The sequence below is a fragment of the Cupressus sempervirens genome, chromosome 10 (genome assembly GCF_028749045.1).
Source record: "Cupressus sempervirens isolate cs-2001-9-10 chromosome 10, ASM2874904v1, whole genome shotgun sequence".
Lineage (NCBI taxonomy): Eukaryota > Viridiplantae > Streptophyta > Pinopsida > Cupressales > Cupressaceae > Cupressus > Cupressus sempervirens.
The window spans coordinates 789,080,923-789,102,179 of record NC_143127.1 but is presented as its reverse complement, the minus strand read 5'-3'; positions in this window follow the sequence as shown (position 1 = coordinate 789,102,179).

The following is a 21,257-nucleotide window of genomic DNA, read 5'->3' as shown; positions in this document are numbered from 1 at the left end:
CAACATGTCGTATATTGAATCCATAGGGGGCAATACATCATCAGAGGCCCCATCGCATGTGCGATGTCCTTGTGACAGGAATGTTATGGATTCAATGAATAGCCATCATACTTGTCTATCACTATAGTGACAGATATGTGGTAGCAACATTGTGGAACCTACGACTAGCCGTCGAAGTTGCTAGGACTATGTGGTAGGATAAAAATATAGAATATGTGACATTGGAGAGTCTCTCCCAAAAGATAAAAATAACAAGAAAACCAGTTATAGGGGTAAGAACATTGCAATCTCCTGATAATGTTCATAACCAAAGTTGAATTTTTGAAATAGATTTGTTAGGAAAATGCACTCTCCAACGTCACACATTCCATTTTTTTTCTATTACGATTGCAAAATAGGTTAATATTGAGCTTCGTTTGGTTTCAAGAATAGTTTAATATTCTCTAATAATCAGGACCAACCATGCAAAGATGGAAGCTCATCCCCCCCCCCCCAAACATTTAAATTCCTTGTTAACATCTAAAATCTTTAAGAAAGGATCAATGTTTAAAGTACAAAAAAGGGTTCCATACCTGCAAAAGTGACATCATTTTCCCACCTCTTGGTGCATGTCATTTTTCCATTGCATCCAAAATAAGATTATGCGACTCTGAATCATTAATGCATTCTACATTCAAATGCATGTTGCATTCACATGCATGGACAACAAGCGAAGCTAATAAAACACAACACAATTGCATTTATTTAATACCTAATTAATGACCTCAAACAAAAATGAATGCATTTGAACATCTTCAACACTCACAAGTAATTCATCACATGGGTACATCCAGGACCGTCCTCATCACATCCTGCATAAAATGAATCCAATATTAGAAAATGCCCCCTAAGAAATAATACTTCAAGTGAAATAAACACATGAAAAATGAGAGATAAAAAGAGGAATCTACTTACCCATAGGCATTTCCATCGCATATGTGGCCATGCTACCTATTGAGTGAGTTTTATTATTTTCCTATTGTGCTAAGATCTCTTTGTTTATATACATTCACACACACACACACACACACACACACATACATACATACATACATATATATACATACATACATACATATCTATATATACATATACATATATATTTATATATACATATACATATACATATATATATGTATACATATGTATACATATACATATGTATACATATGTATATGTATACATATGTATACATATGTATATGTATACATATGTATATGTATACATATGTATACATATGTATACATATGTATATGTATACATATATATATATATATAGATATATATATATATATATATATATATATATATATATATATATATATATATATACATACATACATACATAAATATATACATACATACATAGAGATCACAAGGGTATGACAATGGATGAGATACAGAGATTACAAGGGCATGACAATAAAATGCAGCAATCACAAGGGCACGCCAACAAAATCCTAGATCTCCACATGATACATCATACATACATACATACATATACATACATAGATACATACATATATAAATACATACATGTATGTATGTTTATACAGAGAGATCTTTTTTAAGGTTCTAAGTCATGATTTACCTCAAGATTTTCCAAAAAAAACTGCAAACTAGAAAAAATGGGTAGAGTTCGCAAGAAATTTTACAAAAACATATCATAACATATATTTTTAGAAAGAAACAAGTCATTCTAGCAGTGAGAATAGTTGCTACAAATTCTTGGGAGCCAAGGAACCCTAAACCTATTTTATGTTTTCTAGAGACATGGGAGAAGTTACTACCGACTTCAGTACTTCATAACATTCTAGATCATATAGTGACGCCCAAATTAACAACAATAGTAGATACTTGGGATGCAGAGATCATAATGGCATGACAAAAAATTCCTATAGAACTATCATCATATTAAGTACAATAAAATGAACAAGATGTAGAGATCAGAAGGGTAGGACAATGAACGAGATGCAAAGATCACAAGGGCATGACAATGAAATACAGTGATCACAAGGATATGATAGCAAAATTTAGCAATCACAAGGGCACAACATCAAAATCCTAGATCTCCACATGATATATACATACATACATACATATATACATACATATACATGTATGTATGTATACATATTTGCACAATAGAAAAATTGATTTAATGGGCTATATATATATATACATACATATATATATATATATATATATATATATATATATATATATATATATATATGTATATATATATATATATGTATATATATATGTATATATATATACATATATATATATATACATATACATATCTATATATATACATATATATATGTATATATATAGATATGTATATGTATATATGTACATATGTATATGTATATATGTACATATGTATATATATATACATATATATGTATATATGTACATATATATACATGTATATATATACATATATATGTATATATGTACATATATATATATATGTATATATATGTATATATATATACATATATATGTATATATGTACATATATATATATGTACATATATACATATATATGTATATATATATACATATATACATATATATGTATATATATACATGTATATATATAAAATGCCCATTAACAATGACATTAACTCTACCAATACATGCATAGTTACATCCTTGGTTTCCATTGTTGGGTCAACGTATGGAGCCTTTATATCCAACCATTCACTATAAATTGGAGAATGCACTTCATGCATGGCATTTAAGTGATGCATCTACATATGAAATTTTATCACCTTGGAAAATTGTATTTGATCTTGCTAGCTAGGAATAACTGATTGTTCATTTTATTGTACCTAATATGATGATAGTTCTATAGGAATTTGTAATCAACCCAACTAATCAACAACTAGACCAATTTAACTAGGTTATGACTCTGACATGTGCTATTCCCATTTATCATATGGTTGCAATGTTGGAGGAAACATTTTTTACTTGTGTAGGATATGGAGGAAGAGTAGTGGTGTCGAAAAAGATGAAAATTTAGTAATGCCAAGTCACCTTGAGGAACTTGTGTATGCTCTTGGCAAACATGTCATCGAAAATGTTCATCGTGACTTTTTTGCTTCTACATGTTTTTGCATGGAGCCTTCACACACCTAGTGCTCACAAATGTGTACTTAAGAATGATGTGAACATGTAATATCTAGTTTGAAGCCATAGTTTTTAAACCCGAGTGCCATCATTTCTTTCCACATTAATCACTTGTATAGTAATATCATAAGAAAGAAAATATTTAATTACTTAAGAAAGAAAATACATAATATCAAGGAGCTAACACTCCATTACATATCATCCCAATAGACCGAACCTGCCGAATTAATGAACTAGGTATCCAATCCCGTTGTTGGCTGAAATCAACCTGGTAGAGATTTTAGTAGGGAAAAGATCATCATTTTTTTGGCAAAATGTTTCAAACTTACTCAAATCATATTCTTTTGCAACCCTGGATTTGAAAAATAACCAAGCTTCCTTCATCTTTTTCTTATTTCCCTCAACTTCAAGAAAGAAAACACTCAGAAGGCCCCCTCCAGCCAAGTTTGTATGTATCAGATCTAGGGTATTCATCACCTTCAAATATAGATTTTCAGCAATCATCCTTCGAGCCACACCATATGCAGAAATAGGATGGCCCAAAATTTGTATTATAGGCTAGAATAAGTCAAAGACTACCCTATCATCGTGAATATGACCATCAAACCAATAAACTACTCCCAGTAGTGTAATGATCGTATCCTTCTCCTGCTCATTGGCCTGCTTGAAGATCTTGGCCACTTGAGCTTCTGGCGCCTCCTCCACCACCGCAACTTGCATGCACCTACATTGAATTCCTAAGAATGCCATTTGATTTGAGATTTTAAAAAAATAGAGGCCCAAATAAATAGAAAAAAAACCATAACAATCTCTTGTCAGTCTTAGCAGTATTAGCAAAATACTGTAGAAGATATGAGAGAAAGATTATTCAAATCTAAGGATGGAAACAACAACACCAAAAAATTATAAGACCACCATTGAACATATACAAGGGGATTCTTTCAGATTTTAACCAATGCCTGCATATCTTCTGACAAAATATCTAGCAAACTCTATGGAATGCGATCTCCAATCATCAAATCCACCTCATAATTTCAATAAATCCCCACATTTTCCAAGAAGTCAGCAGCCCTGTTACCCTCTCAAAAAATATGTTGGAGCTGGAAATTGTCAAAAGACTAAAGGTGATTCGAGATATTGTCTCTACCAATATACATGTCGTGCCTTTGTGATCTTTGCATTTTATTGTCATGCCCTTGTAATCTCCTTACCCTTGCTCTTGGATTTCATTTATGTATTGTTCCCTTGTGATCTTTGTGCTCTTTGCAACTCACTACAACGTTTGGGGTCAAATTACGATGACAATTTGCGATGGTGGTGTAATTTGTCCTGTTCGGGCCCAGATGTAGTAATGCTTTCTCTGTGATTTTCTTCAAGGGGAGAAGATGTACCTATGTAAATCTTCTTTACTTTTCCTTCTAAACATGTATCTCTTTATATTTCCCCCAACAGTTGATCAGAAGGGCACGACAATAAGATGCAAAGATACATACATACATACATACATACATATATACATACATACATACATACATACATACATACATACATACATACATCTGCATATGCAATTTTATAACCTTGCAAAATTGTATTTGATCTTTATTCAATCACCAAGAGATAATATAATTTGTATTTATAGATTTTTGCATACTTAGTTTGGTATGAATAGTTTCGATTGAATTCGTCTGAGGAGAGTGAGTCTACTCATGATGATAATGGCTCCATGTATTGGGTCTTTATAGGAGAGAGACTTATAGAAGATTAGATGGTGGGTTAGGAGGAAGATGGTTGTGTGGATAGCTGATCAAGCAAGTTGTAGAAAATTAGGATGTTAGTTGCAAGTAGTTTCATTAATTTGATAAGGGAATCATCTTTGAAAATGGGATGATCAAAATTTGCATGCCCATCCTTATGATAGATGTCTCTATCTCATAATAGAAAACTTCCTCAAATGACAAGCCAAAAATTATTAAATATATGGAAAATTAGAAGAACATTCATTGATAATATTTTTGAAGGACAAAAATAGAATAAAAATATAATTTGGCAGAAAAAGCCATGAGCTATGTGGCTACTCATTGTGGCTATTCCACTGTCCAATAGTGGAAACTCTTCACGTTAAATATGAAGATCTTGAAATTAAAAAAGATAACTATCAGAGATCTATATTTGTGTTTTAGTGATAACAAATATACAGTCTAATTTTAAGAAAAATAATAGTCTTAAATTTATATGATTAAATAAAATAAAAAAGAGTACTAGTTGTAGTTGTATAATTCTAGTATTACTGGGTATGTTAAATAAAATGTTCAATAAAACAAGTATGAAGTAACATAAATAGATCATCTTCTTGATCCTATTATGATTTAATGTGAATGCATCCAATCATTACCTGGACAATACTATGCACGAGATCTTTACTCAATCACCAAGAGATAATATAATTTGTAAGTACAGATTTCTGCATACTTAATTTGGTATGAATAAATTAAATTGAATGCAAGGATAATTGCTTGTGTGAATTGAAGACATGAATGATTAATTTAATTTAGCACAAATACTATGCAAGTGTGTGTGTATGCATGTAAAGGACTAATTTACATACATACATGCACATATGCATACAATCATTATAATCAGTTATCCTTGAATCTAACCAAAGCTATTATATATTAACAAGAGATAAATGTTTAGAAGGAAAAGAAAACAACATTTACATAGGTACCTCTTCTCCCCTTGAAGAAAATCCTAGAGAAAAGGCATGAAGCTCACAAGGGAACTACAAAAAAATCCTAGATCTCCATTGATCTCCACCAACGTTCAGAGCTCTCCACCCTCGTTTGGAGCTTTCCACCGTCTTTCACACACAACTCTCCACAATCAATCAAAACAAATAGGGAATGATTAATGTGGTGTTTTCTTTTCTTTTTTGTTTATAATCTATAATCCACAATCCACAAGATCTCTTTGTATATATACATACATACAAGTACTATGCAAGTGTGTGTGTGTGTGAATGATTAATTTAATTTAGCACAAGTACTATGCAAGTGTGTGTGTGTGTGTGTGTGTGTGCATGTAAAGGACTAATTTACATACATAGATGCACATATGCATACAATCATCATAATTAGTTATCCTTGAATCTAACCAAAGATATTATATATGAACAAGAGATACATGTTTAGAAGGAAAAGATAAGAACATTTACATAGGTATCCCTTCTCCCCTTGAAGAAAATCCTAGAGAAAGAGCATGTAGATCACAAGAGAACTACAAAAAAATCTTAGATCTCCATTGATCTCCACCAACATTCAGAGCTTTCCACCCTTGTTTGAAGCTTTCCACCCTCTTTCACGCACAACATTCCACAATCAATCAAAATAAATGAGGAATGATTAATGTCATTTTTTTTAATTTTTTATTTTTTATAATCCACAATCCACAAGATCTCTCTATATACATACATACATACATACATACATACATATCATACATACATACATGCATACATACATACATACACACATACATACATGAAAACAATAATGCACTTTCTAAGAGTTTACAATTGTTCAACAAAATTAATGTTCTACAAGAAAATGCATCTAAAGGTACTATGACATTGGAAACAACAGTTAAATTGGTGTAGTTGCTAATTAACTAGTTTGATTACTTCATTATTATATGATCCAATGGTAATGTTAGTTATTATTTTGACATACATTAAAACATTATTATTGTTCATTATTATTATATTTATATATATATATTTATATATATATATATGAAAACAACAATGCACTTTTTTAGAGTTTACAATTGTTCAACAAAATTAATGTTTTACAAGAAAATGCAATTGAAGAACTGTTAGCTCAAAAGAAAGAACATGGTGTTGAAATAGTATAGAAAGTGCTTGTCATGAGAGGCCTACAAGTGAAGGTGTTGACCAATCTTGAAAACTTGAATGCTGAAATGAAAGCTATCAATGATCAAATAGCTATGCTAGAGTTACAACACAATGTGAAGTTGATTTTAGATAAGGTAGAGGAAGATGTTCAGAAGTTTTATAATCAAAATTTAAGGCATGAGAGTGAAGGAGAAGGAGCGGCTTCAGAAAGAGAAGGAGAAGGAGTGGCTTTAGCAAGAGACCACACGATAGAAACAACAAGTAGACAACATAGAGGATATTATGGTAGCCATTGGATAGTATTCAGGAAAGTGTTGCAATAGGTACTATGACATTGGAATCACTTGCAAGTGTCTTTGAGAATTTACAGTCCAAATACTAAATTCTTATAAGAGTGTTTCAAGGTTGGGAACCACTTCAACATCCTTTGCATGGTTTAGAGATAATGTCATTTGTGCTAGAGGCTTTTGCAAGGGAACGTGCCTCATGATTATGGCATTTATATAGAAGTAGAACTTGCTTCTTCAACTACTTACTCTCAACTCTTCATTGAAGTTATTCTTCAATTCCTTGCATATGCAATTTTATCACCTTGGAAAACTGTATTTGATCCTACTAGCTAGGAATAGTTGATTGTTCATTTTATTGTACCTAATATGATGATAGCTCTACAAGAATTTGTAATCAACCCAACAAATCAGCAACTAGATTCATTTAACTGGTTATGGCTAGTTTCTTTCTTAAAATATCTACTATGATATGTTTTTGTAAAATTTCTTGCAAACTTTGCCCATTTTTCTTATTATGCATTATTTTTGTAGAGGATCTTGAGGTAAGTCACTTAGTATAGGTTGAGTGAGGTTTATTATTTTATTATTTGGATTCAGGAATGTGTATGTAGCTGGATCAATTTTTTTGTTGTGTAATTAATATGTAATAAGCACCTTAAAAAAGATCTCTAGATATACATATTCAAAAGGAGATGTAAAGAGATACCTTTTTAGAAGGAAAACATGCCAATATTTACATACCCTTCAAGAAAATTGCAGAGCTAGGGCATGACCAAAAAATCATAGAGAAAGGGCACAACATGACAACAAAATCATAGAGCAAGGGCATGACATGGCAACAAAATCATAAAGCAAGTGCATGGCATCAAAATCACACAACAAGGGCAAAAAAAAAAAACATAGAGATCGCAAGGGCATGACAACCAAATCATGGAGCAAGGGCACAACAACGAAATCCAGAGATATATATCATAGGAAAAAATACACCAAATAAATATGCATAATTACAAGGCTCTTTACCTTGTAGATGTTATAACCCAATTAAATATACGTATATATCAACCCAACTAATCAACAACTAGACCCATTTAACTATTTATGGCTTGTTTTTTTCTAAAAATATCTACTATGATATGCTTTTGTAAAATTTCTTGTGAACTCGGCCCATTTTTTGTAGTCTGTATTATTTTTGTGCAAGATCTTAAAGCAAGTCACTTAGCATGGGTTGAGTGAGTTTTATTGTTTTATTATTTGGATTCTGGAATATGTATACAGTTGGATCATATATGTAATAAACACCTTGAAAAAGATCTCTTTGAATATATAAAGAGATACATGTTTAGAAGGAAATATAAAGACATACATGTTTACAAGGAAAATATTTTTTTTTTACATGCATACCCCTACTCACCCTTGAAGAAAATCACAGAGCTAGGGCACGTAGATAAAAATAGCACGACATGACAATAAAATCGTAGAGCAAGGGCATGACATAATAATGAAATTGCAAAGCAAGGGCACGAAACACCAATGAAATTATAGAGCAAGGGCATGACAACAAAATGTAGAGCACACGAGAGCACAACAACCAAATGCACTAATCACAAGGGTGCTACGATAATGTTCATACCTCTCCACCACTTTCGTGCGCAACTCTCTCTAAAATAAAAACAAATGGAAAATGATTGTCGTGTTTCTTTTTTTTGGTTTTATCCTTGCGAGGGCATCACAATTACAATGCCAATGTCGGTATTGTGATGTTGTTGGGGATAATTGCAAAAGAAAACATGAAAATCACCACAAATTACACCGTCATCACAAATTGCCATCGTAATTTGACCCCAGATGTTGTAGTGTTTAATCCAAAATGTTAAACCCTAAATTCTTTAATATATATTTTAAATAATAACCCTAAATAGTAAACATTAAGCGTAAATGGTAATAAATAAATCTAAATGTTAAGCTATAATTCTAAATACTTAGCTATAATAATTAATCTTGAATGTTAAAGCCTAATATTGAATCCCAACCCTTAGCCTAAGTTCTAAGTTACCCTAAATTGTAACAAAAACTAAAATCAAATGGTAAGCATAATTGTAAATGCTAAACCCTACTCTGAAATACTATATCCTAATTATTTATGTTGAAATGCAACACAAAACCCTAAATCCTAAATACTAATCCCTAATCTTAATACTTAAAAAAAAACCCTAATCTTAATTATTATAATCTAACCCTAAATCCTAACCCTAAACATAATAGTAACTATGATGTAAACACATATTCTAATGTAAACCTAGAATATATAACCCTATATTATAATCCTAAATGATAAAGAATAATTATAAATATTAAACTATACTACTAAAGAATAATGAGGACCTTTTGTCAAAACACCTCACATGGATCATGCACGAGGTAATGAGAATCATTCATCAGCTTTGAATCTTAGCCCTCCATTTTCCTTTTGATTTCTATATACATTTGATGGGAAATATCAAGTACCTGATATTTTACTGGTAAACTTTTTAAAGAATGCTCAGATAATTGCACAAGTCAATTCAAGAATTCTCACATGTTTTATTGGTTGTGTAGAATTCATGTAAAGATAAATGTACCTCATATTTGGAGCTTTTTTGAGTTTGGACATGGCAAAGGGGAGCATGATGGAGTGGGGGCTTGTGTGAAGAGAGCTCTAATGAAGGAGAAAATGAAGATATCAGTAGTAGAACTTCTTGATTCTCATACCATAGTTGATTGGTGTCTTTCTACATTATCATAGGGGGGAGCTCCTGATTCAGTAGTGTATAGGTTCTTTTGGTTGGTTGAGAAGGGATCCTTAGGTGATAGATTGGATTTTTCTACAATTAGAGATTCTTCAAAGATGCATTCATTCCATAGCTCTAATTGTAGTACATGGACTATTTGGACACGAAAATTAGCTTTCTTTTTTCCTAATTGTTTTTAGTTTGATTGGGATCACTGTGAGTCAAGTGAGTGGGTGGATACATGGACTCCACATTATCTCTCATTCCCTTTATCATAAATGATGACATGAACAACTCTATTCACCATAACCATCTATCAAATCTTCTTCAGCCAAGACAAGTCTTTGCATTGGTTGCACCATAAGAAAATTGTCTAAGAGGTAAACAAAAGCTTACATAAACTATTATAGATGATGATGGATTTACATATCCTACTATTTTAGTTATTGTTGCTAGAACATGGTTGTAGACATACATGCTTAGAAAGAACAAAATTCCTACATTTAAAGACTATAAGAAGCAAAAAACAATACTCATATTCACATTGTATTATGGTAGTGAATGTGAAGTTTTTGAAGCATCAAGGAAGACCAAATGTAAAAGAATTTTTTACTATTATTAATGATGATCATGAACCCTTATTGGAGACCCTCAAATAGAGAGATGACCCTTTGGGAACACTTCACTAGGTAATACTAACTCACAACAAGGTTTCATATGTTCATTATAACCTTCAAATTTACTGTCATATGTTAATAGTATCCCTATACTTATATTTAATATTAAATGCACACAATACTAATATTTGATATGATATTGAATTGTAGGTGTCTTCAACAAAAGCCATGCATAAAGATAGAAATAATTTTGAGTGAAACGAAGTCAATTCTATGATAGTTTAGTCTCTATGATTTTTGGTTGTGTACATATAATATGATTCTATCAATGATATACACAAAGACTTTAGTATGCACAATGATGTACATTGCATACCTTTTGTTCCATATACATAAATTTGTATGGAAAATATATAATCATATTTATAAAATTCAGTTGTAATTATGATGAAACACTTGAAATATTAGAAATATGAACTCATTGGGTTATTATATATTTTCATAAGGTTTACTAATTTTTTCTTTCATATTAAATAGATTAATGGTAAATTCAGATGTAATTATTCTGACTATGGAGAGTCTAAGATACTCTAAGTGCATTTGGAGATCAATCTTTCGAGGGTCATAACTTGAAGCTCATGAGGGCTATCAGTGAAATGTTAAATTCTATGGGATGGTGATGTCAAGTTCTACAATAAAATCTCTTATTTCAGAGAGATCACATTCAATTTGGATTTGGCACATCGATCTCACCCAATGCCAAAACTTACAGCGTGCCTAAGTTCATTGGTGCATCATTGTGTAACTTTGAAACTGTTGATTGTGGATCAAATCATCAGATTTGTTAGCTTATATGGACACATAAACCCTAGTGAAACCATTTTTATGATCATGGAGAGCTTAAAACATTCACTGTCATCCTATACTGAAGTGTCTCTAAGATGCTCTAAGTGCATTTAGAGATTGATCTTCTGAGGGTCATAACTCAAATCTCATGAGGGATATTAGTGAAAAATCAAATGATATAATATAGTGATGTTGAGGTACAAAATAATCTCTCTCAGTTTAGAGAGATCACATTTGGTTTGGATTTGGCACAATGGTCTTGCCCGATGCTAAAACTTGCAGTATGCCTCAATTCATTGGTGCATCACTGCGTAACTTTGGAATTGTTGATCATGGCATCAAATCATCAACTTCATTAGCTCCAAATGGATGCATGAACCCTAGTAACACCCTTGTTCCAACCATAGAGAGCCTACAATTTTTGTGGCCACACCATACCGAAGTGTTTCTAAGGTGCTCTAAGTGCGTTTGGAGATCGATCTTCAAAGGTTCATAACTCAGAGCTCATGAGGGCTATTAGTGAAACATCAAATGATATAGGACAATGATTTCAAGGTCTACAATAAACTCTCTCAGTTCAGAGAGATCACATTTAGTTTGGATTTTGCACAATGATCTCACCTGATGTCAAAACTTGTACTGTGCCTTAGTTCATTAGTGCATCACTATGTAACTTTAAAACCATTGATTGCGGCATCAAATCATTAGCTTTGTTAGCTCTAAATGGATGATTGAACCCTAGTGATTCCCTTAGTCAACCACAGAGAGCCTACAATGTTCGTGCCCACCTCGTATGGAAGTGTCTTTATGATGCTCTAAGTGTGTTTAGAGATCGATCTTCTGAGGGTCATATAGAGCTCATGAGGGATATTAGTGAGATGTCAAATGCTACAAGATGGTGATTTTGATGTCTATAATAACCTCTATTATCTCAAAGAGATCACATTGATTTTGGATTTAGCACAACGATCTCACCCGATGCCAAAACTTGTAGTGTGCCTTAGTTCATTGGTGCATCACTACGTAACTTTGAAACTGTTGATCACGGTAACAAATCATCAATTCTGTTAGCTTTTTTTTAATCATAGAAAGCCTACAAAATTCACGATCACCCCATACTTAAGTGTCTCTAAGATTCTCTAAGTGTGTTTGGAGATTGATCTTCCACGGGTCATAACTCAAAGCTCATGAGGGCTATCAAGAATTTCAAATAATACATGATGATGATGTCAAGGTCTAGAATAACCTCTCTCATACCTCTCTCAATTTAGAGAGATCACATTCACTTTGGATTTGGCGCAACAATCTCACTCAATGCCAAAACTTGTAGTGTGCCTTAATTCATTGGTGCATCACTGCGTAACTTTGAAACCACTGATCATGGTAACAAATCATCAGCCCTGTTAGCTCTGGATGGATGAGTGAACCATAGTAATACCCTTTTTCTAACCATAGAAAGCATACAACATTCACGGCCACCACATACTGAAGTGTCTCTAAGATTCTCTAAGTGAATTTGGAGATTGATCTTCCAAGGGTCATAACTCAAAGCTCATGAGGGCTATCAATGGAATTTCAAATAATACATGATGATGATGTCGAGGTATAGAATAAAATTTCTTAATTTAGAGAGATCACATTCACTTTGGATTTGGCACAACGATCTCACTCAATACCAAAACTTGCAGTGTGTCTCATTTCATTGGTGCATCACTATGTAACTTTGAAATTGTTGACCGTGGCATCAAATTGTTGGATCCATTAGCTATGGATGGAGGGGTGAACCCTAGTGACACCCTTTTTCTAACCATGAAGAGCATACAACGTTCATAGCCACTCTGTACCAAAGTATCTCTAATATGCTCTAAGTGTGTTTGAAGATCAATCTTCTAAGCATCGTAACTCAGAGCTAGTGAGGGATATCAATGAAATGTAAAATACTATAAAATAATGATGTTGAGGTCTACAATAACCTCTCTTGGTTCGAAGAGATGATACTCAGTTTGGATTTGGCACAACAATCTCACCCAATGCCAAAACTTGTAGTGTGCCTCAGTTCATTGGTGCATTACTGCATAACTTTGAAACCATTGATCATGGCATCAAATTTTCAGCCCTATTAGCTCCATATGGATGGGTGAACCCTAGTGACACCCTTGTTCCAACCACAAAGAGCCCACAATGTTCGCGGCCACCTTGTATTGAAGTGTCTCTAAGATGCTCTAAGTATGTTTGGAAATTGATCTTCTAAGGGCCATAACTCAGAGCTCGTGAGAGCTATAAATGAAATATAAAATGCTATTGGATGATGATTTTGAGGTCTACAATAACCTCTATCAGTTTGGAGAGATCATGTTTGATTTGGATTTGGTACAACGATCTTTCCTGATGCTAAAAATTGCATTGTACATCCTTCATTGGTGCATCACTATGTAACTTTGAAACCATTAATCGTGACATCGAATCATGAGTGTTGTTAGCTCAAGATGGACAAGCAAGCCCTATAGACACCCCTATTTTGACCACAACCCCTATAATGTTTGTGACCACTACATACTAAAGCGTCCTTGAAGACCAAAGATGGGCTCCTAAGACCAAATTGGCCATGGATTTGGCTAATTATAGATATCCTAAGGGCCACAAACATCATTTCAAATTAAAAATATATGATATAATTTAAAATGAAATATTTCATTAAAATTTGACAGTAAAGGTTGATAAAATGTTCTTCACAAATTAGTACATTTGAATCGAATATAACAAACATGATCAAAATGAATGATATTCGATAAACATGAATAATACATATGATGTTCGATAAATTGGACAAAACTATAATAAATTAAATTGTATATCCTTGTGCACATAAATGACACAAATATATATATGAAAATACATGTATCCATAGACAAATTATGAAAATATATATCAAAATACATGATCCATAGACAAATTACACAAATATATATCAAAATACTTAAATCCATATACAAAATGTGGTTGATCATGCCATCAAAATGTGTATAATATCAAAGTTTTTGTATACAATGTGGCATATTGCATCTCAAAATGTCTCATGACGCATCATATCACAACTATACTACCCTATACTATTGGTGAATTATCATAATGTAGCCTCTTTGTTGAACTAGGTGGATCAGATGCTTGCTACATAAATAAAAAAGGAAAGCCCAAAGTTAGACTACTAAATTTTTATGATTCTATGTATTTAAAATTGAATTACTCAATTACATAATGATCCTTTTTTATTGAAGATTTATATTTTTAAACATTCATCATAAATACCTCTCTCGTTGACCTCCTGTGGTAGTTAGGGGTCCTTTCATATGTCAAGATTTCTCAAACCTGGTTGGTTGTGGCTTGTATATGCTCAAGTATGTTTGTTAGATGGATCTACAACTTAAAATATAATATTACAATTGACAGCATACTAAATTTATAACATATAATCAATAATTCAAACTAAAACGTATCTCTATTGACCCCTCCTTTGGAAATAATGGCTGCGTGAGTAAAGATACAAAACTCTGACATGCAACCTCCTACGCACTAAGTGTTTCCTATGAGATACAAAAGCCTATTTTAATATCATGGAAGTTATTATTAATTTTTTTAATTAAAATAAGGAAAAAAAAATTATAGTTATACATATGATGGGGCTCTCACTACAAATGTAAATAATAGAGGTTCTAGATGCGAAATCTCTGTGGATTCATCACCGTTAGCCAAGCCTTATATAATAAAGAATGTAATTATATTTCATTAGCACAAACAACCTACAAGAATGCATCAATATTTAATCACTTTTAAAACACCTAATTACCATTCCTTGTCAATGGGTTGTGCCTCACCCCCCGCACTCTGCCCCCCAATATCAAATAGAAAAGCAATGAGAACACACCATAATGTACCACAAATGTCTCAAGGCTAAATGAAATATTCGACAACATGACATCATCAACTTGTTTGAGCTCCTCCTCAGTCATCAACTAAACATGAATGAAGATCACATACATGTATAAGTCAGTATGGGTTATAATTATTCTATTATAAAGATTAAATTTAAAACAACTATGTCATAACAAAAAAATGTATGCATGTACCAAAATAGAAGGATCCCATGGCTCTACATGACCCTCCTCTCTCACATTAGAGTGTGTAGTCTCTATAGGCTTGTGTGTTGTATTCTCCTCATATATAAATTGATACTTAGAATGATCACCAATTGGACTCAAACAAATATTATTTCACATTATGAAAGTATGGGGCACAAACATGTGATGAGCTCGTGGATGATGAACTTGTCCTAGCATCATCAACATAGGGAGGCAACATTGACCTAGTTTGGGATATCAATAGGCTACTCAATCTATGGATGGCTCTAATAGTTTGAGAGATAGCCTCTACAATGATATCAAAATGTTGCACTAGAGGAAGGGGAGCGACATTAGTAGCGAAACAAAAGTGTCAGCTTTCTTCTGCTGGGAAAAGGGTCTATCTTGAGGAGCTCCTCCTCCTACACCCATGTTGGGCCTCATGCTACAGTAGTTTGCCTTGAGGCCCAACACAAATTCAACATTCAATTTTCTAATGAAATAGAATGGGAATTCTAAATTGTTGTTTGTAGGTTTGTCAAAAACAATCCACCAATGATCCTAAAAGTTTGTACGCATAGCCTCATTTGTGCACCATTTAATTGATAATTTGGCCTTTTTGAGTTCTACTTTTTTACCGGTTTCTGGGTTTACAAAAAGGTTAACTATATCATCTTTACTTATGTTTAGGGCTGCAACCTCATCATAGTCCAACCCATCATCAAACATGGCATGCATTTTCTCATGCTAGTAAAGAGCAATATTTTTTTCATCAGTAAGTGTATGAATATTATCCACTATGGTGTTTAACATGGATAACATGGGAGCCAATTTAGGTATACTGTTGTATGTGGTTTTCAAACCCCTCCATTTCGTAAGATTTTCTTGTATCAAATATTCATTCCGAGGAGGGTTTTGAGGGGGTAGTGGATCATTTGGTGGACGGTTTTGAGGGGGTACTAGATTGTTTAGTGGAGGGTTTCAAGAAAAAATATTTCATGGCTTAGCTTTATCAATATCATTCAGGTCAGCCATGCCTATTAAATTAAAAAGAATCCAAAAATTACAATTTGTATTAATAGTTTTTAATTAAAATAAAACAAATTAGTGATTTCTATTAAAATAAACCTAATTTGAAGTATAATTCATTGAAAACGATCAAATAAACAAAAAAATTACTTCCTTGAAATTTTCCAATATCGTATGCCTATTTTTCTATTAGATACTTGAAATGGGGGTTGAACAGTAAGAAAAAACAATTGAAAATGATTGGTCTCGAGTTTTTTGGGTTTAAATTTGTAGTCACAGGTTTCAGGTATCCAATCCAATATCGAGTACTTGATATCATATCAGGTACCCCATATTGGATTAGATACCCAAAAAGGGTTGGTCTCACCTATTTTCTTTGGTATTAGGATGGGTGGAAAATATCAAAGTTTTAGACTTTTTAAAACTCCACCTTTTTAATATTGCCACTTTTTGGCACACCATGATCTTGCACATACCCTTCAACAGGATCAAGTATTTCCTTCTTCCATCAAGCTTCTTCCTTTATGGTGGTAGTGGAATTTTTCTTCTAAGGGGAAGATCTATCATCCAAAGAATCCATGTGATGAAGGGTGCTCCCCTTAATACCATAAACTCATAACAGAAATGAAGAATCAACAACAAATGCAAGAGTAAAATATGGGCTTCTTATTTGCACCGCAAATGCAGAATTATAGAATTCACAAGTATAATATGCTAACCCACATGGGCTCCTTCATTACATTAATCTACAATACAAGTTGTGAACCATCACCTAGAGTTGTTCTAGACAATGTTTAGGCCTTTCTTAAATAGGCAATTTTATGCCACCTAGGAAGGTTCTAGATGCTCAAACTTAATACCTAGAGACGATAGACCCTAACAATACATATAGAGTTGGTTAAATACATTTTTGATAAATTATTTTAGAAATTTTGGCAGCCCAACTTTGAAAGGCCATAACTCTCGAAGCGTTGCTCCGATTGGCTATTATAACCACTTTTCAGAAATGCCAACTCCTAATCTACGGGCTCGAAACTATGATAGTGCTCTTCTGTTGAGTTTTTAAACCACATTCGGGCAATCTAAGGCCTCCAACGGCTCCAACGGTTAGCCTGAAGATCTTTTTGCAAACATTTTCATCGAAAATCTGCAATAACTTCTCTAATACTTATGTTTGAGCAATGCTATTTTTATGGTACGCTTAAAACTTTAAAATGAACCTTCTTGTAGAAAACGAGAACATTTCGAGCTCATATGACAAACTTACTAAAAATAGAAAGTTCCCATAAATAGTAACCACCTTGTCTACTAGTCCTTATTAAAATAGAAAAGACTAAAAATGAAATATTTTTGGGTGATGCAAGATTGCTCTTAGACCCAGGATGCTCCTGCATCAGACACCCGAGGTAATTTGAGAAGTGACTCTATCATGTATCAGGTGTTTAGAGGAGAACTAAGACAATCAACCTCCTCCTTTGCTAGCCATGATGATCCTCAACTGGCCTCCCTTTCCATTTGACCAGATATTCCTTATAAGTTCTATTCTTGGTAATTTTTACAACACGACTATCCAGTATGTCCTCAATCTCCTGTGTAGCTGAACTAGCTACTGGAATAGTTCACTACGCTTTTATAACTTCATCTCCATCACCTCCTTCATAATACTCTATCAAATATGAAATGTTAAATACTAGTGTAATATTCAATTTAGTAGGCAACTCCACTTCATAAGCATTTCGAGAATCATTCCTTTTCACTATCTTGCATGGTCCAAACTTCTTCATGTTCAACTTAGTATATGTACCCACTGGAAAATGCTCCTTCCTCAAATAAACTATGACTTCATCTCCAATCTAAAATTCCTTATACCTCTGTTTCACATATTCCTTAGCCTTATACTGTGTATTCATCTTTACAATATGCTTCCTCACCTCCTCATGAATGTTCTTCAAATATTTAGCAAAATCTTCTACTTCAACACTACTTATCTCTCCTTTATCCAACTAACTTGATTTAAAAGTAGTTTTGGGACTACTCCCATATACAATCTAGAATGGTGATTTACTAGTATCATATCCCATCCTTTTGGTTTATTTCCAACCAAGCATCTCAACAAGTTTCCCAAATTGCGATTCACAAATTTTGTTTGTCCATGAGTTTGTGGATGATGTAATGAACTAAACTTCAAATCTATCTTCAACTTCTTCCACAATGTACGCCATAAATACCCAACAAATTTGGTATCTTGATCTGAAACTATACTCTTTGGTAGACCATGTAGTCTCACCACTTCTCTGAAAAACAACTCTACCGCATGAACAACATCACTAGTCTTCTTGCAAGCAATAAAATGTGCCATCTTTGAAAACCTGTTAACCACAACAAAAATAGAATCATGTCCAAGATGAGTCCTCGGTAATCCAAGGACAAAATCCATGCTAACATCCTCCCATGACTTCTCTAGTATAGTTAATGGCTGATATAACCCTGTATTTTTCTTTATTCCTTTCTCCATTTGACATACTCTATAACTCTGTACAAACTTCTTCACATCTTGCTACAACTGTGGCCAATAATAATTCTTAGTAACCAAAGCTATGTTTTTATCTCTGACAAAATGTCCAGCCAACCCTCCACTATGCTTCTCTTTAATGAGATGCTCTCTCATTGAACTTCTAGGAATGCACAATTGGCTTCTTTTGAAAAAAATACTATCCTAGATCATAAAATCCAACCACTTTGTCCTGTCAAGTGTAACAGGTTTTGTACATGCCTTCCATGCTTCACCAAAATTAGGATCATCTAGATACAAAGTACTAAGTCCCTTGAACCCAACCACCTCTATTTGTATTTCTCAAATGTTATCTTCTAGTAAGAGCATCTACAACTTTGTTAGACTTCCCACTACTGTGTTTCAAAACAAATGTATAACTCTGTAAAAACTCAACTCACTTCAAATTCCTTTGGTTTAGTTTTCCTTGACCATTCAAATATTGCAAAGCTTGATGACTAGTATACAAAACAAACTCCTTAGGAAGAAGATAGTGTCTCCACTTCTTCAATTCTTGAACTATAACATAAAATTCCTAATCATAAACAAAATATTTTCTTTTTAGATCATTCAATTTCTCACTGAAATAAGCAATAGGTCTACCTTCTTCGCTCAACACAACTGCTATTGTAGTACCACTAGCATCACAGTCTACTTGCCACACATTGTTAAAATCTGAAAGTGCTAAAATAGGTTGCTCAGTAACTTTTTGTTTCAACAGATTAAAACTCTTATCTACTCCTATAGTCCAATTAAATTCTTTCCTATCGCCTCTCATTGTTTCATTCAAGGGTCCACAAATACTGCTAAAACCTCTTATGAATTTTCTATAAAAGCTAGCCAATCCATTAAAAGATCTTACCTTTATCATATTCCTTGGAGTAGGCCATTCAAAGATAGCCTTCACTTTCTCTAGGTCTATTTTTAGACCTTCTACTGAGACTACAAATCCTAGGTACACCAACTCCTTCTTTACAAAACTGTACTTCTTCAAGTTTATCAAAAACTTTTCTTCCCTCAACTTATCAAACACCTTGCAAATATGGATCAAGTGCTCCTCCAATGTCTTACTAAAGATCAAAATATCATCTAGGTAAACAATGAAAAACTTACCTAGAAACTCCTTCAGTACCTCATTCATGAACCTCATGAAAGTGCTTGGTGCATTGGTTAGCCCAAAAGGCATGACTAACCATTCATATAGTCCTTCCCTTGTCTTGAAAACTATCTTCCATTCATCTCCTTCTCTGATACAAATCTGATGGTACCCACTCTTCAAACCTATCTTTTTGAAATACTTAGCTCCACTCAAATAGTCCATTATATCATCCACCCTTGGCAATGGAAATTTGTACATGATCATGATTGTGTTGATAGCGCAAGAATCTGTGCATATCCTCCATTCTCCATTCTTCTTTGCTACTAATATGGATGATACAACACATAGACTCAGACTCTCTTGAATCAACCCCTTCTGCAACAACTCATGAACTTGTATGTTCAACTCTTCACTTTCTGCTGGTGTCATTCTGTGCACTGCCTTGTTTGGCAAACTAGCTCTTGGAACCAAATCCATCTAGTGACTGATCTTCCTCATTGGGGGAAATCCATTAGGTACATTATCTAATACAATATTAGAAAAATCCCCCAACATATCTGCAACTTCCATAGATACCTTCTCTACTTCTCCTTTACTATCTTTTGGAATTATAGCAAATCATATATGCTCTCACTTCATACCTTTGAGAAACTCTTTTCCATCAACAAAAAATATTCTGGCAACACTACATACCTTTTCTTCTTTCTCCTTCAATGACTTCAACTTATGTTTCATTCCATCCTTGGTCAGAGTGTAGGTATTGTAGACACCTAAATTTGATTACACCGCTTTAGTAATCCTATTTAGTTATCTCTAAAGGCATCATTAATTAAATTCTTATTTAATTAA